This window comes from Talpa europaea (genome assembly GCF_964194135.1).
Source record: "Talpa europaea genome assembly, chromosome: 3".
NCBI lineage: Eukaryota > Metazoa > Chordata > Mammalia > Eulipotyphla > Talpidae > Talpa > Talpa europaea.
In genome coordinates, this window is record NC_140069.1 from 62,999,170 (window position 1) to 63,025,741 (window position 26,572).

General features: G+C 39.6%; 1 pseudogene across 1 annotated transcript; it reads right to left on the reverse strand.

The window, feature by feature from the left end:
* Positions 1–2,674: 2,674 nt before the first annotated feature.
* LOC311168842 (protein SGT1 homolog) lies at positions 2,675–25,083 on the reverse strand (annotated as a pseudogene). The gene is made up of 5 exons: positions 24,973–25,083; positions 18,211–18,443; positions 5,875–5,947; positions 4,876–5,783; positions 2,675–2,809 (listed from the first exon to the last, which is right to left on the reverse strand). The product of its transcript is annotated as a protein SGT1 homolog (transcript).
* Between the last annotated feature and the right edge of the window lie 1,489 nt (positions 25,084–26,572).

Genomic DNA, 26,572 nt, shown 5'->3' on the forward strand with positions numbered 1-26,572 from the left:
AAACATGCCAGCAGGGAGACAGCATCTTGGGCCCTCCTGTGAATCTCTATAAGCTCTTTCCTCTCAGCCTTTCTCCACTGCACTCCACCCCACTGTCCTCTGCCGTCAATTGTCCTCTGACCCTGCCCTTACGTGCTCAGTAACTTGGTTCAGGTGTGCCCACTTATACATGCCCACACCATACTCCAGGTGTCCACCATCAGGCATGCGCACCTCGAGCCCAAGCTTGCAAGTGCCTCCTGCATTCAAGGCTGCAGGTGACAGCCACAGAGGCCAATGGCACAAAAGCCTGAGCATCTTCATTGAATCCATCCCCTTAGGGTTTTTGCCATACAATCTACACATAAGTTTCCCTTGGAGGATATGAACACTGTATGACCCACAAAAGTAAACTGAATATAACTGAATAAAACAAAAATATGACAGAATACAACTAAGCCCAGGGAGGGCACAAACCTAGGGACCAAAAAAGACAAGATGGTTATTGGCGCCACCAGATGACCCACCAAATCTCCTGCTGAAGGCACAGCTCATGCAAGAGGGGAAACATTATCACTTATAGCATCTCCTGTCACACGCCAGCAGCCACCAGGCATCCTGGCCTTCTCCAGCTGTGTGGTCTCAGCCACAAGTCAGACACTACATCTGCCCCCAGGATGTGCTAACTCTTGAGAATGGTGACACACTATACTCTTTTGAGGATAATCATGCAATCCCCAGGGGTATCGATTGATGTCACTCCCAACACTCCACCTTCATAGCCACTACTGTGACAAGCAGACCCCTGCATTAAGGCCAACCCTCTGCACATGCACATGGGTTGGGGGCTGTAGAAGGAGGAAGGCACAGGGCAGGATCTCTATGATTCAAGCAGATGGGGTAAAGAAGGGTGAAGGCGCCCTCGGTGGCTTATGCAGGCTTTTATTGGGATTTACCAGGTACAGGACAGGCAGGGGTGCCAGGGGGCCAGGAGACTGGCAGGCCTCCTAGTCCTCCAGTGAATCTACACTCTAGGCTCTCCAGCATTCTCTTACGGCCTCCACTTCTCTGCTAGTGCTGCTCTCTCGCTTGTTCTCCTTCTTGTTCTGTTCCATGACGCTGCTCTTATGGGCCCAGTCTCAGCCTAGATGTACCCACCTACATATGCCCACACCCTACTCCAGGTGCCCACCATTAGGCATACATTCAGGACTGCAGGGATCCATCATCAATCCTAATGGTGGGAGGGCAGAAAAGCCTGACAATCATTTACCCTACAAGCCCCTTATGGGGAGGTGCCCACCCAAAGAGGAGGCCGGCCACCGAGCACTACATGCTTGCAGCCTACCATGCCTCAGTCCCTCCCGAGGTCTTCTGGGGTCTCCATACCCATCTGTGTCAAATCATGCTGCCAACTGACACCAGTGTAGTGGCAGGGAGGCAAAGGGCAGGTTCTCTATAATTCAGGCAGATGGGTAAAGGAGAGTCCCGGAGCCCTCAGTGACTTTTTCAGGCTTTTAATGATTTTTTTTTTTTTGATTCTCCAAACAATTTTATTTTCCAGGCTTTGATTGACATATATTTTATTATCAGAAATGCTTATTTTAATGATCTTTTTACACCACTTGTAGTAAAGCAATTAGGTGCAGGGCAGCTAGGGGTACCGGGAGCTTTGGGGCCTCACAACCCCTGGCAAATCTTCCTCTGGGCTTCTCTGACGTTCTTTTGTGGTCTCTCCAACCATCTCCACCGAATTCTGCCGCACAGGCCTCTACTGCCCATCGTCCTCTGTGAAGCCGCCCTTATATGGTCAGTCTCTTCAGGTGTGCCCACTTACGCATGCCCACACCATACTCCAGGTGTCCACCTGGATTCCATGCTCCCAAGCGCCTCCTGTATTCATGGCCATAGATGATAGCCACAGACTTCAAAGCCTGAGCAATCTTCATCTACTCTATAGAGTAAAGAAGGTAAGGCCAAGGGACAGAAGAACAGGCTGCCTAATGCTGGCTTAGGTGCTAAAGAATTGGAGAGAAGCTGAATTGGGAGTATTTGCTTTAAAACAGCGCTATTGCAGTGCTGTAGGTAGAGGACAGGTCGCTGTCTATGGGTTCTCACCCATGCACGAACTGTAAGACCACGCAGGCTCAGTTAACAATAACAATGGGGTTTACTTAATAAACAGGTGAGGGCCTCCCCTGGTGCCGCAGGCAGTTGAGCACAGCGCTGTGAAGCTATCCGCAGTCTCTGCATCCAGGTTCGATCCCGGCTGGCCAGTGAGGGTCCCACATGGTGCTGCAGACTTCTCCTGACTTGCCCGCTGCTCCCCTCAGCAGTGTATTTCGTCAGTCTGCCTGTTCTGTTCCCTGCTCTGTCTCTGGTGAATTCTTTCACCCTCCCACACATCTGGCTTGTACCCTGGTTCTTGTATAAATAAATAAATCTTAAAAAAAATAAAAAAATAAACAGGTGAAACACAGGGTTTCTAAGGCCACAAGTGGTCCACAGTGTCCAGAAGTCCCAAACAAAAGCTACTTGTACAAGATGATGCTGTCCCATCAATGAGGGCCTGGAGTTCATGGCAGCTGGAAAGCAGTGGATCAGGATCCAACTCATGGTGGCAGCTGGAAGTGCTCACAGGTGGGGCCACTAAGATTATACCTCAGCAGCCCACAGCAACAGTCTGAAGGTCAGGCTAGACAGCACCAGACTCTGAACCAGACAGCAATGGAGACAACAGCACCAGGAAGTGGTGCTCAACAATCAGAAGTGGTGGCTGGCTGTCAGGAGTGATGCAGTGCAGGGCAGCACTGGCCAGTAGTGCCAGTCTCTAGGAGGTGGTGTCAGAGACACCAGTGTTAACAGCTCTTTGTGAGTTGTTAGCCTACACCAACAACAAATAGCCCTGAGACACCAGGCCGAGAACTATGGTGCTCTATTCAGGCAATGCCAGTGGAAGGGCCAGAGGCAGGTGCAGCAGCCAGGTCTCTGTGGTTTTCAATTTCTCTTCTTTTTTTGGAGGTCGCCTGCTGGATGCTTCTTTCTTTGGAGATCAGAAACAGAATTTCTAAGCTGGCTCCTGTCCTGCCTTATATCCTCTTTCAGAGTCCCCTACCTTACAAGCCTGACTGGACATTTTCAATCCTAAGTGACTGATTGGACCATTTAGCACTAATCAGCTCATTCTTATTTTTTTATCCAAATAATTAACTAATGAGCTGGGCTTAGATCATTTAGCTTGCACCGATAGGTCCATTCTACAATCGAGGCACCAAATATAAAAGAGAAAACTTGGTGCCTGCATAGACCCAACCTGCTCTGACCTTAGGGAAGATTCATGGGCTGGCGAACTCTGGGGAACCACAGCCAAAGTGAGCCTCAGAAGGGCCAGAGGCACTCTGCACCTGGGACCCCTTCAGGCAGGCTGGATCTAACAATGTGAATAAAAGGGGAGAAGGGAAGAGCTGCAGCAGTACTGGGACATGGGGTTTCAGTTGCTGCAGGGCGGGCTTTGCTGAGAGCCTGTTATGTTGTTCTGAGATTCCATGGGCTACTCTGCTGCCTGTGCTCCAGAGAGCCCCAGTGACGAAGCTTTCCCGGTGGGGCCCCATACTCCTCCCTTGCTATTGCCTTCTCTGCTGGAGCTTGATCTGGTTCAGGGCAACCATGCCACTGCTAGCCCAGTGGGACTTCATGGCCTGGGGTGGTGTGGCAAGGGAATCACTACCTTCTTGCTGTCACTGCCAGCCTCTGCTAGTAACCAGAGCCCCAGTAGGGCCACTGGTGGCAGGCGGTAAAAATGCCTTCTACCTACTGCCACTTGGACTACCCACAATAAGCCCAATTCTGGGGCCAGAAGAGAAGCCTTGGGGGGGAGGGACGCTGACACTCAAACCTGGGTAGCATGGCGGGCCATCAGACCTGGCCCACGGAGGGGGGCCTCTGTGTAGCTGTCTGGCAGCCTCCTGCTGCACCTGGGTGCTACCCAGAGTCAGTACTTCTGGGCAGCTGACAGGAAATTCCTGCTGCTGCAGGAGGCTTAGGGGCTCTGGCATCCAACCTGGCTTGCACAAGGGAAGAGGCCGCCCTTTGGTAACTTGCTGCTATGGGGGCTGGGAACTCTCACCCCTGGAGGCATTTTTTAGAGCAGAGCTTATCTGCTGCTGCCTGCACACGCTAGGGCAGTGGGGCAGGAAAACACTGCTGCCAATCAGCCTCCAGGAGCCTGTCACCTGTGGCAGCAAAGCTGGTCATGCCACTTGGCTCTGGTTTCAGATTGTCCAATTTAGGTTATCAAGGTTTGAGCTGACAAAGTTTGTGCTTGAAACCAGCAAGGAACAAAATTTTGTCTCATGATTTCTTGTGTGTTATCTCTCAGGGACTAAGCCTCTGTGGATGGTGTTTAGCTGGAGGGCAGATGTAGCCAAGATAAAGCTAAAATTAATTCTGAGTCTATGATACTTTTCAGACTAGTTAAAATTAGCATATTTTCTTAAACTGACAATTCTTTTCCCATAATAATTGTTGGCTGTATCATTATTTCTTCACCATAACCAAAATATTTTAAAAATAAACTTACATTAAAACATAAATGCAGTGATTTTTTTTTTTCATAATGGTAGGAAAGCATATAGTAGGCACTAGAAATATTGTAAGTAAGTGTGACATAAGATGAATATATTTATATATATGCATATACACACCTATAACACACACACATGCACAATATTGCTTACACAATATTGCTTACTAAATTAAACTACCATTTTGATTTAGAGGAAACAGAACTTATTGGTGTTATATGAACTGATCCTCCTCATCTCTATAAAAAATATAAAAGCCAGTTTATTTTATATTTAAAAATTTATCTTTTTTCATCTTTTGTTTTTGCAATACAGTGATAGCAAATTTATTTAGATCGTTTTCCATTTTATCATCAGGAGGATTGATTTCAACTTTCCTTTTACCTATCTATATCAGACCAGTTGATACTCAAAACTGTACCTCCAGACTCCATAATTATTTGTTTGTGGCATGTTTCATTTCATCAGAACCATCTGATTATTCTAAATCTAAAATTATTCTGAAATAATTTTAAAGCTGCATCTCCCTCCAACTTCTAATTTTTTCTTCTTTGATCTCACTGAACAATTTATCATGATTTCTTGTATAATGAGATGATGATGAATGTATGTTCTTTACATCTGCTATGAACTTTTTGTTTTAGAAACATCTCCTTGATCCTCTAGCTTTCCCCATCTCCCAACTTTTTTTTTTTTAATTGCATTTTTGTTGTTGTTGAAAGTAGCTTAAGTGTGCTCTGTTTTGGTACTATAGGAGGAAAAATTCTCAGCTTCAAATTGTAATCCTCTCCAGAATGAAGTTTCACCAAAGCATATAACTTTTTCTGGAAATTCCACATTTATATCATTCTTCTGAACATTCTTGATCATAAGTGTAATAGTTATTTGAGAGTCTGATACCAGTCATTCTTGACTTCTGACTGATACAGACACACATATTGTGATCCATTCTGAGATTCTTGACAACTTTTAATCCAGACAATGAAATCAGCATTTGCATGGTCTAATTTTTGTCCTGTAAAAGTTTCTAGAGCAGAAGGAGAGTTTTTTTTTTTTCCATGGTATTCACATATGCCTTTTTTCAGCATAGCAATTATTTGGATTAAGTTCTAGGGATTTCTTTATATAAGCAACAACATCACAGTAATTCCCAAGAAAAATGTGACAGAAAGCTCTTTGACAATAATATTGTACATCATCTAGTTTCTGTTCCACAGCTACCTAGGGGTGCTCATCAATCACTGTATCTGAGAAGCTCTAAAGGAACCTCTAGGATGTTTCAGATCCTGCTGCAGCCACCACCATCCCTTACAGTTACTGTTGCTTTCTTTTTCTTCACCCTTATAGCAGTAATATCACCTAATGATCCAATGCAAATATTGCAACTATTAAAACATAGGGAATGGCATGCACATGTATGTGTATGCGCGCACATATCCCAGAATGACTAAAATAATGAAGAAGATGCCAAGGGATAGTAACAATATGGGCCAACCACATGGGAGTACAAATTGGTACAACCACTTTGGAACACTCATAGGACCTACTAAGCTAACCATATGGACAGCCTCTGGCCCAGCCATTTCAGTCAACAGTATATCCTATGCAGAAAGCTTGCACCAAAATCATGCCCCAGGGTGTTCTTGGAAATACTGCACATAATCTAAATCTACTCAAATATTCATCAATAGTTGGGATGAATGATCTACAACTACCTCAACATGTGGATGAAGTTCACCAACTATGTTGGGTGAAAGAAGCCAAATAAAATAATACACATATTGTGTGATTCTATTGGAAGATAATACAAACGCTGGCAAAACTGTTCTATGCGTTAGGAGTGAGAATAGTGCTTACCCTTGATGAGGACCTTCTAAGTGTGTAATTGCTGTTGTACAGTTAGGTGCTGGTAAAATGGGTGTGTTCAGTTTGTGAAAAATGGTCAAACCACATGTGCATTTTTCTATTTGCATGTAATAATTTTAAAGATATGAAAACAGGAAAGACTAAGAGATATAATAATGGAGTAAGTGTGGAATAGAGATTTTTATTTTAATTATTAAAATGTGAGGGCATTTGACTTCTGTGAGCCTCACAGAAAATGTGAGACTGATGAACAGTTTGCTGGGAAGTCTCCCCAGATCTCACAGCATGAGTGGAAGTTTGCTTGCTGCCTCTCTCATATTTAAGTTTTATTCTTATTGTAAAGTGTTTTCCTTGTCCTTTCAAAGTTTTTGACCCTGAGTCAAGAACTGGAAAATGGGATAGAGGAAGAACCTTTGTAAAAAGTGTGCTAGTGACCGAGCTGGCAACTGTTGCATGCAGAAAAACCTGACTCTTTTCCGTATAAATCTGGAGTCTCATTAGCACAATCATGGCCTTACGATAGACTGATACTCTCCAGCATCCCATCTTGTCTTGTCAACAAGATAATGTGAGAAACAGTAGAGGCAATATGTTTTTTTTTTTTTTTCAATTCAAGATGATGATGAACTTCCCAGAAAGAGGGGCCTCATACCTTTTTTTTTTCTTTTTAAAGATTTAGTTATTTATTTATACAAGAACCGGGTACAGGCCAGATTCGCAGGAGGGTGAGAGGATTTACCAGAGACAGAGCAGGGAACAGAACAGACAGACTGAAATACAATGCTGAGGGGAGCAGCAGGCGAGACAGGAGAGGTCTGCTGAGCCAGGTGGGACCCTCGCGGTTGGCTGGGTTCTAACCGGAGCTGCAGAGGTTGTGAACAGCTTCACATAGCTGTGCTCAATCGCCTGCGCCACCAAGGGAGGCCCAGAGGTAATAGTTCTTAAATTCCCTGCTGGCTGCTTTGTTTTGTAGTTCCTCAAATATTGAAAATATGTCAGGCCTTTGTTTGATGACTTATCAGGAGGATCAGGTAAAGAATGACCTGCTTATAAATATAGGGTAAAAAGGTTAAAAATGTGGCCATTGTCTGTTTTCAAATGGATTTCCTGTTCCTTTGGTCATAAATGTTTGTTGAGCACCATCTGTACTGGTCAGTGCTGCAGGCAGGTGTCGATCCTAGACACTGTGCTAAGGGTGTCTAGTGAGAGAAACTGACAAATATCATGAAAACAACTTGGTAAGAGAACCTTGTGTCTGCAAAGTGCTACAGAGATGGTAAAATGATTCATTGTTCAGGCAGTGGCAAGGGCAGGTCTCTGAGGAGGAAGGTCTCTAGGGAAGGTCACCTGAGGGGGACTAGTGATATGGAGGTGGGTATACAAAAATGGGGGGAGTGAGGCTTTTAATGACAAATACAAATAAGACTGACATATTTCTATTTTGGGGGGGAGGGGTGTTGGATCTCTAAGTCACCTTTATTTTTTTAATTAATTTATTTTAATTTTTAAAATTTTTTACATCATTGCTCATTTTTAAACAATAGTTGCTTCCCCCCACCCCCTCAGGTGTAGAAGATTGACATGTTTCTAAAAGTGCAGGAAGTTAGTGAAGAAGGGGGAGAGGGAGAGTGCTGAGGACACACGAGAGTCAGGGGGTGACAATGGGCTAGAGGACTAGAGGCGGGGAAAATACAGAGCAGACAACCCCAGGGAACAAGCATGGGAGAAGGGCAGTTTGAAGCTGAGATTTCTGAGCGTGCACTTGGTAATGGCCAACAGTAGGACTGGTCACGTAAGTGAGGGCAGAGGTGTGGTAGAGGAACAGATTTCTGGAGCTGAAGAATCAAACTAAGAGGCCAGAGTGTAGTATAGATCATTGACAAAAATGATGAAAATAGCAAGAAAGTGGGAAGAACCAAGTTAGAGAAGAAATGGAGGACCCTATGCCAGTCTTCTCTATGCGAGGGCCAAGGACTAGAGGGGAACACGTATCTAAGAAGAATAGTAATGGGCGCTGGCTAGGGACATGCAATCAAAAGAGGTGTTTTTGCTTAATTATGATAAATTACTCACACATAAAAGTTACCACTCGAACCATTTTTAAATGTACAGTTCAGCAGCATTGCGTTTGTTCATATTGTGGAGCAACTATCCCCACCATCCATCTCCAGAACGATTTTATCGTCCCAAAATGAAATTGTTCCTATTAAATACAAATGCCCTACTCCTTTTACCTCCGCCTCTGGCGCCGATAATTCTACTTTCTGCTCCTATGAATTTCACTCCTCTAGATGCTTCATATAAGTAGAACAGTATAACATTTGTCCATTTGCAACTGACTTATTTCACTTAGCAAAATGTTCTCAAGGTTCATCCACATTGTAGCATGTGTCAGACCTTAAGAGGTAGGGGTGTTGAGGGAAGATAGGGAAAAAATGTTTTGCAAATGACAACAGAGAACAAAGTGACACCTACCTTTACTTCTAAATAGCGGGATTCAGTGGGAAAAAAAGACTCCAGGACCGCAGGGGAAGTACATGGGTCAGAGGGTAATCAGATTTCAATGGGAACTTAAGCAGAAAGGACATTAAGAGACAGTTGTGGAAAACCAAGGGTTTTGCAGATAACAGACAGGGTTCCAGAGATCACAGTGGTTTGGAGCTAGAGGGATGTCTGATAACGTTAGATCACAAGATGATTAGGATGAGAAACCTACTGGGAAGATCAGGAATCCTGCAGGTCTTAGGTTGGCCTTCCAGTCCACAACTGGTACTTCCAGAAGACTTGGTGAAAAATAGTGAGCCATCAATATGAGTATTACATTATAAAGCATATAAATCATGGGGGTGGGATATACCACATTATGACTATAGTTAATAATACTATACTACATACTTCAAAGTGGCTAGGAGAGTAAATCTTAAAAAATACTCAACATGAGAAGAAAATATTTGTGACAATCGTATGGTGAAAATTGTTAACTAGACCTATTGTGGTGAATATTTCACAACACAAACAAATAACAAATTGTGTTGTATACCTTAAACTAAAATGTGACATATCAATCATAACTCAATAAAAGAGAAAAATAATGAGCAACTGATCAGGAATTTCAAAAGTCATCTTGCTCTGTTTCCATATCTGTAGAAATAGAAAATAAATCAGTGGTTTGTGAGGGGCTGCAGGAGAAAAAGGTGGGTGACAGCTAAGGAGTGTTGGGTTTCATCTTGAAATGATGAATATTTACTAAGAGATTATGGTGATGGTGATACATCTCTATGAATATGCTAAAAGCTGTTGAACTATATACTTTAAATGGATGAATGGTATGATATATAAATTACATCTCAATAACAAAAGTTTTAAAATGTACTTTCAGGGCCTCCCTGGTGGCACAAGGGGTTAAGCACAGTACTGTGAAGCTATCAGCAACCTCTGAAGCACAAGTTCAATCCCCAGCTGACCAGGGAGGTACCCACAGGCACAGCAGGCCTCTACTGTCTCACCTGCTGCTCCCCTCAGCAGTATATCTTAGTCAGTCTGCCTGTTCTTTTCCCCACTCTGTCTCTGGTGAATCCTCTCACCCCCTGCCCCTGCACCAGTTCTTGCATATAGCCCAGTTCTTGCACGTATAAATAAATAAATCTTTAACAATAAAAAAAGATGAAATCCTGCCATTCGTGACAGCCTGAGTGGAACTAGAGGTTATTACGCTAAGTGAAATACGTTAGATGGAGAAAGAAAGATACCATTGTGATTCCACTCATATGTAGAATATATAGAAACAAAACAAATGAACAAACAAAAGAAAACAAAATTATCCCCTTTGGACTCTGACAATATAACAGTTGTTACTAGGTGGGAGTGGAAGTGGGAAGAAAGGGTAGAAGGAGATTGATTGGATGGTGGTGGATGGTTTTAAAACTTTGGTGTTAAGTGTGGTGTAGTATCATACATTTGTAGAGGCATGGAACTGTACTCCTGAAACACAGACAGTGTTATAAACCAATGTTACCTCAAAAAAAGCAAATTATTTTGGTACTGATTTTACCAAAACAATTCTATTGGAAAGCAAACAAAAAAATCCTGAAATCTCAAAATACAAAAAAAGTCCCTAGAAGAAATGTTCTTAGCATAACTAAAAGTGGGTCACCCAAGCTGGCACCATCTGCAGTACAATCACTATGAAGGTGTCTGGTGAAGTCACTGAGCAAGTTCATTCAAGCCTTTGGATATAACACCTAGTTTGCAGGAATTTAGGAAATAATTTAGGAACAAATTAACATCATGATGAAGAATAAAAATTCAGAATGTGGGTCAAAGCAATGGGCAAAGTCTTCACTTTCTGCACACAAGTTAGCATATGAAAAAGATGAAGGTGGAGGAAGTGGTCCCAGTTATGAGACTAAGCAGACAAAGAATAAAAAATGTGGCATGATTAGTATTGAGGACTGAATTTTGATGTCCTAGCCCCCAATACAGAATATGACTGGATCTGATTGAGTTGAAATGAGGTCATTAGGTTGGGACCTCGTCTAATCTGACTGGTGTTCTCATGAGCCCAGGAAATTTGGACATGCAAAGAGACTCCTCAGATGTATGTGCACAAAAGTAAAACCATACAAAGATGCAGAGAGAAGATAACCAAAGAGAAAAATCCCAGGAGAAACGAAACTTGCTGAGACCTGACTTTTCAACTTCTAGCCTTCAGACTGTGAGAAAATAAATTTCTGTTTGTTTTTACCACCCATTCTGTGGAAGCTTTAGGAAACTAACATAATTAAGCATTAAACCATGCTAAAATATTATCAATTTTATTGGATATGATAAAGGTAATGCTGTTATTTAGTATATGAATATTATTTTTAAGCATGCTTATTATAAGGTGATTATATTATTAAAACATTCACTTTTATTTAAACTGTCTCTTATGAAAGACATTTGGTTGAAGCTTGCTATTGTTGCCCCTAAATTATTAGCTGGAACTATAAAAAATTTTATAAACAATGTATCCTCTTTTGTTTTTTTTTTTAAGATTCATTTATTTATGCATACAAGAACTGGGGTGCAGGCCAGAGGTGGGGTGTGTGTGAGAGGATTCACCAGAGACAGAGTGGGGAGCAGAACAGGCAGATGTACTGAAATACACTGCTGAGGGGAGCAGCAGGTGAGTTAGGAGAGGTCTGCTGCACCATGTGAGTAGTTCCCTGGTCGGGGATGGAACTTGTGCTGCAGAGGCTGCGAATAGCTTCATAAGTTGAGTCTTAACCCCTTGCGCCACCAGGGAGGCCCAAGCCATCCTCTTTTGATCACAAGTAAGAGCTGAAACTTATTGATTGAGGCAGGAAGCTCCCATCCACTCTGGTCCGGCTGCTGACACTCTTCTAACCCATTCTGTTTATGCTGGGCAAAATTCTGAGAGATACTAAGGCTGGATGAAGATTGTTCATTGTAGAACTATTTGCTGGTTGGAATTCTCTACCAATTACAGGAGATGGCTTATGGAACAGGTTAATTTACATGTAACTTAATGATAGTAAAAATTTTCCAGAAGATATATTCATAATTAACTAGCCTTCTCTATTCCTTAAGGTCTGTTTGGGTAAATTTTTCCTCTATGTCTCTATTCACGACTTCTACTTTTCCTCACAGAAAATTCTCCTCTATTTCTTAGAGGAGAGTACCATCAGCTCCTCAAATTTTGCCTTATGTTCATTATTAGTTAGAATTTCTCACCCTGAGACGATGACCCTACTATAAATGTTATAACCAGCCCCCATCTCATTTAAAGGTTTTAGGCTGTGGGTAATGTGAATCCCTAAAAGCCTCCAGCATCTGAACTTTAATACACAAAACCTTTGTGCATAATTATTTCCCTCCGGCCCTTCTTCATCTGTACTTTTGGGGCTTGTTAACTGTCATTAAGTTTTCCTGTTCATATGAGAATGCTGACTGTTGAAATGGTGGATACCAAAAGGAATCTTAAGTTATATCCTTTGATTTTATTTCCTACTGAACATTATCTTTAATTAGAATTTTTGGTCTGTCTTTCAGAATTTTTTTTTTCCCTGAGAGTGCACTCTTTCTCTAAGAACATTGTTACTGGTTAAACTTCTTGTGAACTTCCTATTTACATTCATGTAGGCTGTTTTCTACAAGAAACTAATAATGCTCTACATTTACATTTAGTTTATAGATAAGAGGCAGCAAACATCTTCTATAAGGGGCCAGAGAGTAAAAGTTGTAACCTTTGTAGAAAATATGGTTGTTACTGCAACTATTCGACTCTGCCTCCATTCATGCAAAAGTGCTCAGAGATCATGTCACTGCATCACCCTGGATGTGTTCCAAGAAAGCTTGTTATGGACACTGAAATTAAAATTTCACGTGTCACAAAATATTATTCTTCTTTTGATTTCTCAAACCAACAATTTATAACTGTAAAAGCTGAGCTTGGTGCTGGTGAACGCATGTAGGTACCTCTCCCTCCATCCCTTCCCTTATGCATCTCTTCCATTTGGCTGTTCCTGAGTTACTAACCTTCCAACAAAAAGGAATCTTACCAGTAGACTGGCTTTGGTTTGTTCTGTAACTCTTCCCTGAGTTTCCAACTCGCAGGCCTACACTGTCCAGATTTTGACTTGCCAAGTTTCCACAATCATTAAGCCACCTCTATCTCTTGCTCTCATGTATATCTATGTATATATACATATATGAATATGTGTGTGTGAAATTTCAAAATAATTTATTGTAAAAACCATTAATTCCCATGCCATACAAAAATAGGCAGTGGTCTGCATTTGGCCCATGTATCTTAGTTGGCTGACCTCTGTATTGAATATTTAAAAACATTCAGCAGAATGTTTATAGTTTGAGAAAAGGAAGTACAAAAGTTAGGATGGTAAAAATTCAGTGATTATGCTAAAAAATTTCCCACCATACCTCATGAAAAATTAGTGTGCCATAGCAGAGCAAGCGACATATCATAATCTAACAAATTCACATTTTTGCATCTATCCTAATTCTTTCAGTTCAAAACACATCGATCCATTGATCCATCTGCCTACTTGGCTCCACATTTGGAGTTCTCACAGACATCTTAGTCTATAGGGTCTGGAATGGACTTTTGTGTCTCCTTTCCTGCACCATCTTTTTTTCTTCAGGTCTTCACATCTATACATAGTGTCACCATCCACCCACATCCTGAGTCACATTGATTCCTCTCTCTACACCTCAATTGTCAGCAAGCTTATAGATCTCTAATGACCATGTCCACTTCTCTCCAACAGCATGCCCTGCCTTCAGCCCAGGTTGCCATCATCTTTGACATGGACTACTACAACAAGCACCGCAATCTACTCCCTTTGACTGTATTTCTCCCACAGATTTTCCACTACAGTGGTTTAATTGAGTAGTCTCAATAAAAACCACAGGGCATACAAAGCTAAAGTATTTACTATTTTAAATTAGAATCCATATTTGCTTAGTCCCCTCCTATGACCTCCAAAGCAAGTAATAACACTAGAATAAAATCGTAACTCTTTATCAGAACATGCTTTTTTCACTAACAATATTTAATTAATGCACAATTTTTCCTCTGCTGATATTAGCAGTAATCACACCTCACTCATATTTAGTTCGTGAAATGACTGTGGAGCAGATTTCAAGATCCTATACTCATCAGCAGGGAACTCGGTTTCAGAGAGGCTGTGTGACATGCCCAACATCTCAGAGTAAGGCCCCAAATAGATGGGAATCTAGGCCAGTCAGCGGGACCCATCCCACCATCCCACAGTGTCTTTCTCTGTTCGTACCACAGCTGCTCATGGGCCACAATTAGACAGGTTGGGTTATTTCCGCACACCCATCAGTGAAAGCCTCTGAAGTACTCTGGAGCAGGTTTGCAGCTGATTATGGGCTAATAGAAACTCTAGTGCATTACCTTCATTCCACAATGCTGTGTACTCTTAGGACAGTTTCCTGAGGGGGTGAGCTGATGGAATATTTTCATTTGGTATTCTACAGTGTGTGTGTGTGTGTGAGAATTGCTGTCCCTCAAGATTTTGGTTTTCTACATTTGTGCCAAAATGTCTACTGAGGGCCTCCTTGGTGGTGCAAGGGGTTAAGACACAACCTATAGAGCCGTCCTCAGCCAATGCAGCACAAGTTCGATCCCTGGCCAGGGACATACCCACATGGCTCAACAGACCTCTCCTGACTCACCTGCTATTCCCCTCAGCAGTGTATTTCAGTCGATCCACCTGTTCTGCTCCCCACTCTGTCTCCAGTGAACCCTCTCACCCCCCCCACACCTCTGGCCTGTACCCCAGTATGCATAAATAAATAAATCTTTAAAACAAAAACAAAATGTCTACTGAATTTTAGGTCCCTATCTTCCCTGGCATGAAGTGTTTATACACACACACACACACACACACACACACACATATATACACATATATATTTATATATTTTACATATATATATAATAAACTGATCTAAAATGGAAGACACTCAAGGAATTGAAATGTTTAATTGCTATGCATTTTGGACTACTTGCAGGGAACCATGGCTATTTGGTAATCTTTTTGTATGACAACATAAGACAGTTAAATATAGAGATCCAGGGAAAAAAAAATCTCCATTGTAAGGTTTATATAAAAAGGCTCTAGAGGACCAGCTTTGATTAATAAATTATAATCTATATGCAGTCTTTTGATTCTCAGAACACATTACGTATATTTTAACAAATATATGCTATATCTAAATTAGTATTTATAGTTTTAAAATCTTCATGATTTTTAAGATATCACTAGAAGTTTTAAAAAATAAAGACATTGGCTTCATTTATGACATTTAACATGCCCAAGGTGAGTTTTTTACTTTATTAGATTTTTCATAATTTTACTTCTTTCATATCTCTTTGTACACTTTAATTCACCTTCTTTTAACCCCAAATCATTTGACCTTAGTCTAGATATGATGTTCTAACATTTCATTTAATAGGTACTTAATTTTGCCAAAAGAACAACATAGTCCAACAAATCATTTAAAAGGCCAGAAGTGACTTAATTTCTCTAGCAAAGACTTAGCTCTAATGAGAAGTTGATGAATTCCAAATTTTTGTATAACTAGATCTGCCTCAAATTATAAGGAGTGCATTCTTCTCTGAATATGGATAGGGGACCTGCAAAGACAGCTTTTGTCACACTAAAGAACTGGAGACCAAGACTTGTCTATGGTCTCAGAGGCATAGACCTGACAGGCTGTCCTACCTGCCCAGCTCAGTAGACGCCTGTGTACTCCAGAGGCACTGACTGCCTCCAAGACTACTGTTTTCATTTTTTATTTTGAGTAAAATCTAATTGTTTCCATATATTAGTTAGTATTTTTTTAAAGAAAGAAATGCAGAAGTAAAATAAAACAACAATTTAGTAACAGGAAATTTGATATGAAATTATTATATTTAAATCATTCATGGAGATAATGCTAAAATTACTCACAGTTTCTACAGAGACTCTCCTATGCAAAGGTCAACCAGCTATCCTTTCTAGAAAATATTGTTAGCTTTTTCTTAATATTTTTTAATATTGTCTTCTTGTTGCCAGCCATCTTATAAAAAAATCTTACTGGCTATAATACCAAGCAGCTAGATATAGATTTTATGGAAAGCAGACTACATTGGATGTAATTCTTTCTGCCACTTCTACTTTTATTACTGGTTGATACAAGGCAAAGATTTGGGCAAAATATAGATTCATTAATTTATTTTGTAATATTTTCATAGATATTAAGTCATGTATATATATATATATATATATATATACCTTTTATACTGAAAAACTTTTTATAACTTTGTTTGGATAGTAAAAAATTTAAATTCTATACCAAATAGAGTTATCTCAAACTACAAGTATTTGAAATCAAATTAGCCATGTTTAGGGGCCTAAAAAAAGATGGATAAATATTAGAGGAATAATGATTACAGATACCACATTGTAGGTAGTCCCATAAACACTCTACAGAACATTTTTTATTATAAAGTAAAAGTAATTGTAATTGTCCTTGTTATATCATATTTAGAATTGGAGGTTCACAAAATTAGTGAGCAAAGTCAAAATTCAAGCATCATTTCTCTTTCATTCCTGTGCTCATGCCTTTTACATCACACAACTGTGATCTGAAACATAATATTGCAGAAATTATAACATAATTCTTTCCTAACATGTTTAAATTCACAAAACACATAGTACCTTTTATACTTGTAAATAGTAAACAATTCAATGTTCATTTTCTGAATTGCATTGGAAACAAATACTATAATAGAAAGAAAAAACTGTAATCCAAAGATAGAATAAAAAGAAAATCAAGAAATGTGTCTTTAAGAAACATGATAATATGCCAGGGCAGACCAATGTTTCCAAAACACAAAGGGTCAGATAAGTAACAAACCCACATTTCTAAAGACATCAGAAAGCTGTTAGTGGCCAGGCCAGAGTGGGGAAGAGGCAGAAAAGGGTCTGGACTTGGAGGGCAGTTTTCCCCAGAACTACTGTACATTGGAGGGGAAAACACCCCCTCCTCCAAGCTGGAGGCTGTGATCAGATTGGAATCTGGTCCTTCCAATTCTCAAAGTCTAGTGTGAGTATGGAGGCCTTTGCCACTACTCCTAGGAAAAGCTGGAAAGCCTGTTCCAGCGACAAAGCCAATACCTCTATTAGCTATGAAACTCCACCCAGCTTCCCCTTGGCTCATACTCCGCCACTGCTGGGTGAGATCCATTTACTGGAAAGAAACTGGCAACTGATCAGGAATGGATCTGACCTACCTGAGGTTCCTGACAGCAAGCTGGACATCTAAAGAAATACCCATCCCTCCTCTGTCTGGGCTCCCAGAATGACCCTGAGTTCACAGAAAACTACTATAAAGAAGAGTGATGGTAGGGCAGGAGTTAAGTGATATACATTGGCCTGCAGGCAATGTGCTTGGTAACACCAAGAAGCACCAAACCCTCCCTGGTCTGAGGTTGTCAGGCATTTGGGCAGCTAAACAAAAACACAATCTACAACTTTCCTTAGTGTCTGCCTCTGGCCCCAACCTGAAGGGTCCTGGTCACTCCTGCTTATGCCAGGAGACTCAGAAGAAAGACACTGCCAACAAAACCTGCTGAGATAAGAACAAGGAAGCAGCTGAAGGGCCAGATGAAATTTGGGGCTCCTGGAAGAATACCACCGGTGGTTGACTTTGATTAACTTTGACTAGAGTGTGACTGCAGATCCACCCCTTGGTTTAAGTGCTTGCAACATCTTGAAGACTTTTGATTTGATAATCTACTGCAGAAATCTGCACATCCCCCACATATCTGGAGCACATCCTATAGGTTGTGTTCTTGTACCACCATCCTGTAGCTTGTTCTTGAGCTACAGTCTTCCTGATTGGTAACAATATTTCAACCAATACAATAAAGAAAGCACAGCATTCAAGAGAAATACTCTTGTCTTGCAATTCTAAAGCAAGGATCATAGCAGAAGTGAAAAGGAAAGTAGCCTAGGTTAATCCATAGATGTAATCACAGAGCATTAAACAGAATGAGGAAGGAAATGAATACCAATTGATGGATAAAGTCAAAACATTGGGAAAAATCTTCACTGCCATAGCAAAAACCAAAACTAGAAGAAGAATTCAGGACATCTGTCTTAAAAAATATTTACTAAAATTAAGAGAACAGTGATTAAACAAAGCAGGAAATATCCTGCCTCCAGTGCTGCAGCAGGTGACATACATTCCAGTGAAGGCGTCCCAAGGCTGCACCCAGCAGCAGCAACCTCCAGCCACCTGCTGATGAGCACCTGGGGCCAGGCCCAGCACAATCACAGCAAGAGGCAGCTCACACCACAACCACGGCTGCACAAGGCCCAACTCATCACCAGTCACCCCCTTCCCCTCACTGCCATCCTGGTCAGCCACAGGAGCACAGCTATGCCCAGATGAAACCCTGCCTACAGAAGCATGGCCCTGAGAGCAAAAGGTGGCAACTTGGAAAAACAAAATTAATGACCACGTAAGTCCTAAGGGGAATATTACACCAAGGGAAGAGAACAAATCTCAGTACTCAATCAAAAAGACATGGAAGAGCTGCTCCTCCTGTCAGATAAAGAAGTCAAGCTTGTCATCATAAAGACATTCAAAGAAGAGAGAAGACACAAAAAAAGCAGATCAAAGATATAAAAGAAAATTCAGAAAAACTAATGAGTATCCCAAGAAACAAAATCAATGAACAGAAGATAGATGTTTATCATCTATATAAGAAAATAACAGTTGCAGGATGTTAAAAAAGGTTAATAGGGGAGTAGTAAAGCACTGTAGAAAGCTATGGAAGTAGGATGAACAAAATGGGAGAGTCAGTTGGCTTGAAGATGCAAATACACAAAATAGCAAGGTAGAGGAAGAAAAAGAGAAACAAGGTAAAAAATTAAGAAACACCTTGAAAATAATCTTACTCCATGAGAAAAGAATAATGGGTATCCCACAGGGGAAGAGAGATAGAAGGGAATGGAGAACATATTTAAAGAAATAATAGGGGAAAATTTCCCAAACCTGGAGAAGAATAAATATACAAGTCCAGGAAGGTAAAAGAACACCAAGGTACCTAAGCAAAGTGAGACCTACATCATGGCATGCTGTAGTGAAACTTTCAATAATGCAAGACAAAGGAAGAATATTGAAGTTGGTGAGGGGGGTGAAGCAGATAACCTATAAAAGAATCCTGATCAGGATAACATCAAACTCCTCTGAAGAATCACTGAGGGCTAGCAGAGAATGGAATGATGTGATTGGCAGGTTTAAAGAGAAAAGATGTCAACCAAGAATAGCCTACTTTGCAAGGCTCTCCTTTAGATATGAGAGAGGAAGAAAGATCTTCTCAACAGAAACTGAAAGAGTTTGCAACAGCTAGACCCTCTGTCCAAGAAATATTAAAAAAGAATATTAGTATTTATGTCGAATTGAGGAACACATTAAAACAACTGAAAAAGGAAAGTGATACAACCAGAAAATTAAGGGCAAAATAACAGCAACAAATTTTCATATATCAATAATCACTCTAAATATTAATGAACTTAACATACCAATTAAAAGAAACAGTATTTGGTTCAATTAGGAAAGAAAATCCAACTTTTTGCTGTGTCCAGGAAATGTACCTGAACTCCAAAATAGACTCAAGGTAAAGGGTTAGAAAACAATCCAGCAACTGGGACCCAAAAGAAGTCAGGGACCACCCTATTTATATCAAACAAAATAGACTTCCAATTAAAAATGGTAAAATGAGACAAGGATGGACATTATATAATGATTAAGGGAATAATACATTTGTAGGACATAACGCCCATCAATGTAAACTCACCAAATGAAAGAGCACCAAAATGTATTAGGCAATTACCATCAACTTAGAAAAAAAAAATTGGAAAAAACACAGTTATAGTAGGAATTCCACTCTTACCAATGAACAGATCAACAAGACAAAAACTGAACAGTGACAAAATAGGATTTAAACAAAGAATCAGATCACAGGGACCTAATAGATATCTATAAGACCCTGTACCTTCCAAAAGCAGAATGCACATTTTTCTCAAGGGCATATGGGATATTCTTCAGGTTTGACCACATATTGAGCCACAGACAAGTATCAGTAATTCATGAATAGTGAAATCATACTAAATGTCACCCTGATCATAAAGGTATCAAACAACAAATCACATACAAAAAGAAAGTAGGGAAATCCTCTAATATATAGAGACAGAACAATAAACTACTAAAAATATCACTATGTTAATGAGGAAATCAAAGAAGAAATAAAAAATACATCAAGACAAATTACAGTGAAGACACAGCCTTCCAGGATGTATGGGAAACAGCAAAAGCAGTATTGAGATGGAAGCATATAGCAATAAAGGCACACATCAAGAAACAAGAAAGAGCCCAAATAAACTGCCTTGTCTCTTATCTCAAGGGACTAACTAGAAAAAGAACAAAACAAATCCAAAAGTCAGTAGAACAGAAATAATAAAAATCAAAGCAGAAATAAATCAGAAATGAAAAAGGCATTCGAAAAGATCATTGAAACAAAAAGCTGGTTCTTTGGAAAAATGAACAAGACAAACCTCAGTTAGGTCCGCAAAGGAAAAGGAGAAAACTAAACAAAAGAGAAGTTACAACAGAACCTAGAAATTTAGACGGTATTAAGAAAGTACTCTGAACATTTACATGCTTCCAAGTTTATTAACCTAGATTAGATGGTCACATTCTTAGAATAACACAATCATCTGAGACTGAATAGAGAAGAAATTGAAAACCTGAACAAACCAATCAATAAACAAGGAAATTGAAATAGCAATCAAAATTCTTACCCTAAACAAAAGTCTAGGACCTGATAGCTTCAAAAGTAAATTCCACCAAACTTTAAAAGACGTACTAATACTTGCCCTGCTTGAATTCTTTCAAAAAACTGAGAGAAAAGAAACCTTAGAAACTCTTTCAAATAAACCATTAGAAATAATAAATCAGTAAAGTGGCAGGCTACAAAAATAAATATAAAAAATGTTGTATTCCCATAGTCAAACAACAAACTAGAAGAGGAAGAAATTTAAAAAAAAAAAAGACCCATTTACTACCAAATCAAAAAGATTAACAACCTAGAAATACACTTAACAAAGGAGGTGAAAGACCTGTACAACAGAAACTCGAAGACATTATTAAAGAAATAGAAGACATAAGGAAATGCAAAGATATTCCATGCTTATGAATTGGAAGAAATGACATTGTTAAAATGGCCATCTTCCAAAGCAATGTATAGATTTTAATGCAAATCCTACAAAATTTAAATAGTTTTCTTTAAGGAAATAGGCCAAACATTACTGAAATTTGCATGAAACCATAGAAGGCCCTGACTAATAGGAGCAATTCTGAAAAACAAAAACAAAAACAAAAACAAAAACAAATATATCATGACCCTAGACTTCAAATTATACTATAAAGCAAGTATAATCAAAGAAACATAGTATTAGAACAAAAATAGACACCAGATTAATGAAATAGAATTGAGAGCCCATAAATAAACCCACACTTACATGGACAGTTAATTTATGGCAAAGGAGCCACATATATGGATAAAGGAAAGTCTTACAACAAATGGTATTGGGATATTTGGATAGCCACATGCAAAATAATGAAATTAGATCACTATCTCACACCATACAGAAAAATTAATTCAACAAAATACACAGAAGAACACACAGGAAAAACACTCCATGACACTGAGGTCAGTGATCTATTTCAGGAATTGACTACTGTGTCATGGGAAACAAGAAAAAGACTGTATTACATCAAATTAAAAAGTTTCCGCACATCAAAAGAAGCTATCAATTAAACAAAAATACATTCTACCAAATTAAAGATAATTTCTATACATCGTACTTCCTTCCAACAAGGGGCCACTATCCAAATCTGCAAAGAACTCATCCAAATCAACAAAAAAAGCAAATAAACGCAATCAAAAAATATGCAGAAGAGCTGAATTTCAAAGAAGACATACAGATGCCTAATGGAACATGAAGAAATGCTCATCATCATGGAAACACAAGTTAAATCACAAAGAGATACCTTCTCATACCTGTGAGCACAGCCAATATTAATAAGGCTAGAAACAAATGTTGAGGGTGGGAATGTATAGTAGATAAGAGTCAATAGTATGGAGGCTTGTCAAAATACTAAAAATAGATCCACCGTATGATCCAGCAATTCTACTCCAAAATATCTACCCAAAGAATACAAAAGCACTAATTGGAAGAGATATATCCACTTCTATGTTCATTGCAGCGATGGAAACAACCTAAGTGCTCAATGACAAGTGAGTGGATTAACGAGATGTGTAGGAACACACAATGGGATACTAATCAATTTTATAAGAAAAGATAACATCTTGCCTTTTGTGACAACATTGATGGAACTGGAGGAGATTATGGCAAGTGGAATAAGTCAGAATGAGGAAGAAAAATATAGGATGATTTCACTCCTATGTGGAATATAAAGAAACAAAGCAAAGGAGCAGACAAAAACAAAACAAAGCTTTGAAATCTGAAGCAGAACTGAGGCTTCCAGAAGGGTTGATGGGGAGGGGCAAGAGGGCTCAGTGGACAATGGTGGAAGATGATTGGTTCTTTGGTTGTGGGTACAGTGAGAACATACATTTTTATATGTGTGAACCTATACCCCTGAAGATATATAGTGCTGTAAATCAATATTATCTCAACTGACAAATTAAAAAAAGAAAAATGAGATAATAAAAAACAAATAACAGATACAAGTTCATAAAATTCTCAACATTGGAATTAATAGATAAGAATTAGATGGACACATGATGAGTACCTGGAGAATTTAATTAGAAAATTTAAACATATTCAAAAATATCAATTGGACATTCTCCATTTTGAACAAAACTATTATGATGTTAACAATCACTAGTTTGACAGAAGACTGGGCACAGCAGAGGACAGGTTAAGTCCTCAACATTATTAATAATCAGTGAAATACAAATTAAAATACTAATAACATACTGTTCTGTCACCAGAATGACAGAAATTAAATAAGTGGACAACACTAAGTGCTGGTGAGGATGTGAAGCAATATACATTGCCAATAGGGATATAAATGGTTTGGGGGGTTAAAAATAGTTTGAAAAACTGCATAATATGGCTAAACATATATTGGATCTATTTATTATCCAGCCATTTTACTGCTGGGTATCCAATGGAAAGAGAGGTTTAAGTTTATCAAAAGATATGAATAAGAATGTTCACATTAGCATTATTTATTAATAGTCCTACACAGGAGACAATTCAAATGTCTTTCAGTGATGGAATGGATAAATGAACCATGGTATATTCATACCAAGGAACACTGCACAGCATGAAAAATGAGTCAGTCTCAAAAAACATAATGCTGAGTTAAAGAACCACATGCAAAGTATGTTTATTGCATAATTCCCTATGAGGTTCAAAACCAGGCACAACTAATATGTGGTTTGAGAAATTAGAAGAGTGGTCACTTTTAGAACTATTGCCTGGGAGGTAGCAAGAACAGTTTTATGGACTTGGGCTAAATCCTTTATCTTGATCTAGAGCAGTGGTGAGTGATTTTGTTTGGCAATATCTGGAGACATTTTTGGTAGTTACATCTTGGGAGATGCTACTGGTATCTGGTAGGTAGAGGACAGGGATTGTGCTCAACCTCCTGCAATGCACAGGTTACTACCCCCAACAAGAAGGTTTGCAACTCAAAGTGTCAACAGTGCTGAAGTAAAAAAAAATCCTGATCTAGAAGTTTCTAACGTGGGCTATACTTATGTAAAGATGATTAAACTGTACAATTAAAATGTATACACTTCAAGTTACAACTCAAAGCTAAAAACAACCACGAATATTACAAAAATACCTATACCTCCTAAACTTAGCAAACTTATGTAGAAACTGTGATTCAGTTGGATAAATATTCTAACTTATTGAAGAGTCCTAATGACCTGAAGTTGCCAGGAATTACATGGTCAGGAAGAACTGAACTTTTTATGTACCGTTCCCATTAAAGGCAAAGAAATTTCTATCTTTCTTATGGCAGGAGATATATGAATTATTGTCCAAGTTTTCTCTAGAAATAGATGTTTGTGGAAGTACAATAAAGGTATTTGTGGTTAAGACCACACACATCTGGGATTTTCTTAGAGGCATCAAAATATAAAGAGAAAAACAGACTTGTCCTTTTAAAACAGTAGTTGAATCTTGGCTACTAAACTTCCTGCCACTATTATGAATAGGATTTTCACATAGATTAAGAAATCTATAGTTCCTTAAATCTCATTATCACCCCACCCTAAGATATAAAAGTCATTTACAAGGGTGAGGTAGGCATAGGTTGCATAATTCTTTCCACTGTCTTGCATAAGTGGAACAACTGTATAAATCTGTGTTGACTTAGCCACACAGCCCTAGGTGGGTTAGAAGTGCTGCGTGTTGCTATAGCTAGAACAGCATCACAAATTGGTGACCTAGCTCTTGACCAAATACCGTTCAATAAGCATCAAAGGTGACGAAGGCTCAAAGGGAGACATGCCAGAGAACAAAGTGTTCTCTGTTCCACTGTTGGGTGAAGATGCACATAGTGCAACTCAGGGAGTAAGACTGCAGTTTATCATTGCATGAGGCGATTGTCTGAAATCCAGATACTAAAATGTATATAAAGGGATTTTACAAATTTAGAATAAAGTTAGTTATTAACTAGAAATCAAGTACTCCTAAACTAGAACGGTCAACTGGCTTTAATAATCACTGAAATAAGTAAGATATCACTGTTGGGAATAGGACATGTTAGTCATATTTCATAAAAGATTTCCCATGTAAAATAGCTAGAACTTAATCAGCTAGATTAGAGTCAAGGTAACTTATTCTATGAATTCATAGTCATGCAATATTACCTTGAGCATTCAATCATATCAAACCTTATTGTGAATGGCCGTTATAAAAGCCCATTCAATTGTACTATGAACTGACTCATCCCATGTAGCGTTGTCTAAACTCTTGAGCTTCTCAAGGTAACATTCAGGGACCATCTCAGATATGCCGGGTAGTCAGTGACTCACCCTGATTGCACTAAATGCTCAGCTCTGACTCAGAGTGAACCCTATTAGTTGCTGACTGACGCTGTATGTTTTGAATAGAAGCTCACATTGTGAGTCACCTGGTGGTGCACTGACAACCAATCTGAAATATTCCCAATTAGACAGTGATTCACATGGTAATCATATTGGGATCTGGCCTTATACATGTGGTTTCAAAATCAGTTTTGCTGAACTGGCTTGGGAGCATGCTAATAAGTCACTCCCTGCTGAATGCCCTATATTTCTTTTTTTTTTTTTTTTTAATAGAGGCATGCTTTATTTATTTGTTTGCTGGTTTGTTGTTTGTTTTTTTTTTTGTTTATACATGCACTGGGTACAGTCAGAAGCGCGGGAGGGTGAGAGAATTCACCAGAGCCAGAGCAGGGAGCAGAGCAGGCAGAAGGACCGACGAAGTACACTGCTGAGGGGAGCAGCGGGCGGCAGGAAAGGTCTGCGCACCATGTGGGACCCTCCTCCGGTGGCCTGGGAGCAGCCGGGGATCGAACCGGCGCCGCAGAGGCCGCGGGCAGCTTCGCAACCCAGCGCTCAACCGCTGCGCCACCGGGGAGGCCCTGAATGCCCTATATTCCTGTCTAAGAACACATAGATATTCAGAGGTGCAAAATCAAAGCTAACATATCCATTTGACACAAGGGAGTGAACTATGGTTTCCTTCTTTAAGGGTGCAGGCAAAATTCCTAGAAGAGCCTTCCTGAAAGACACAACATTCCTATAAATAACTTTGCATGGCCAGATGCTCACTTGAAAGGTTCTGCCTTGCAATTCCTAAACTGCTCATGTGAGGGCTGGACCTTCAGCCACTCGCTGCATCTGTTCATAGAAGGTGAAGGCCATTATACTCCACTTGCAGAAATGAAAGAACAGCAGGATTTTAGAAACAAGGACCTAGAATAAAACAGGTAACCAGGATATTGCATTAAAATAAGAAAGTCTTTCTCCCCTCTTTCATTCTTGCTTGTCTATAAGATCTGGGATAATAAAATCTTATGTGTAATTTTGAAGGTCTTTCCCAAAGAACTCTCACAGGAAATACTTTCAAAGTCAGCTGGAAGGAGATTTTAATAATTTAAAAAGAGCTCAGCAATGGTTTCTAATGTAAAACTGCCACAAGGGATTAACAGAATATACAATCAAGTTCATACTCCTGTGGGACCCTAAATTCAAATTCTGGCTCTGCCACTAACTTCATCTGTGAATTTACTTTACCGTAGGCAGGTCATGTGGTCATGTTTCCTGTGAGGAGCCATGATGAAACTTGGGGACAACAGCGGTCACATTATCGCCTGTTCTCCCTGGTTTTGGAGATAACATAAGCTTGCATAATACCTTCTGATTTCCTATTTGCTAAAGGTTTATAAATCTGTAGTAAACAGGAAATCATCAATGTGGTGTGTAAGCCCTGGGGAGTGAGTCAGGAGAC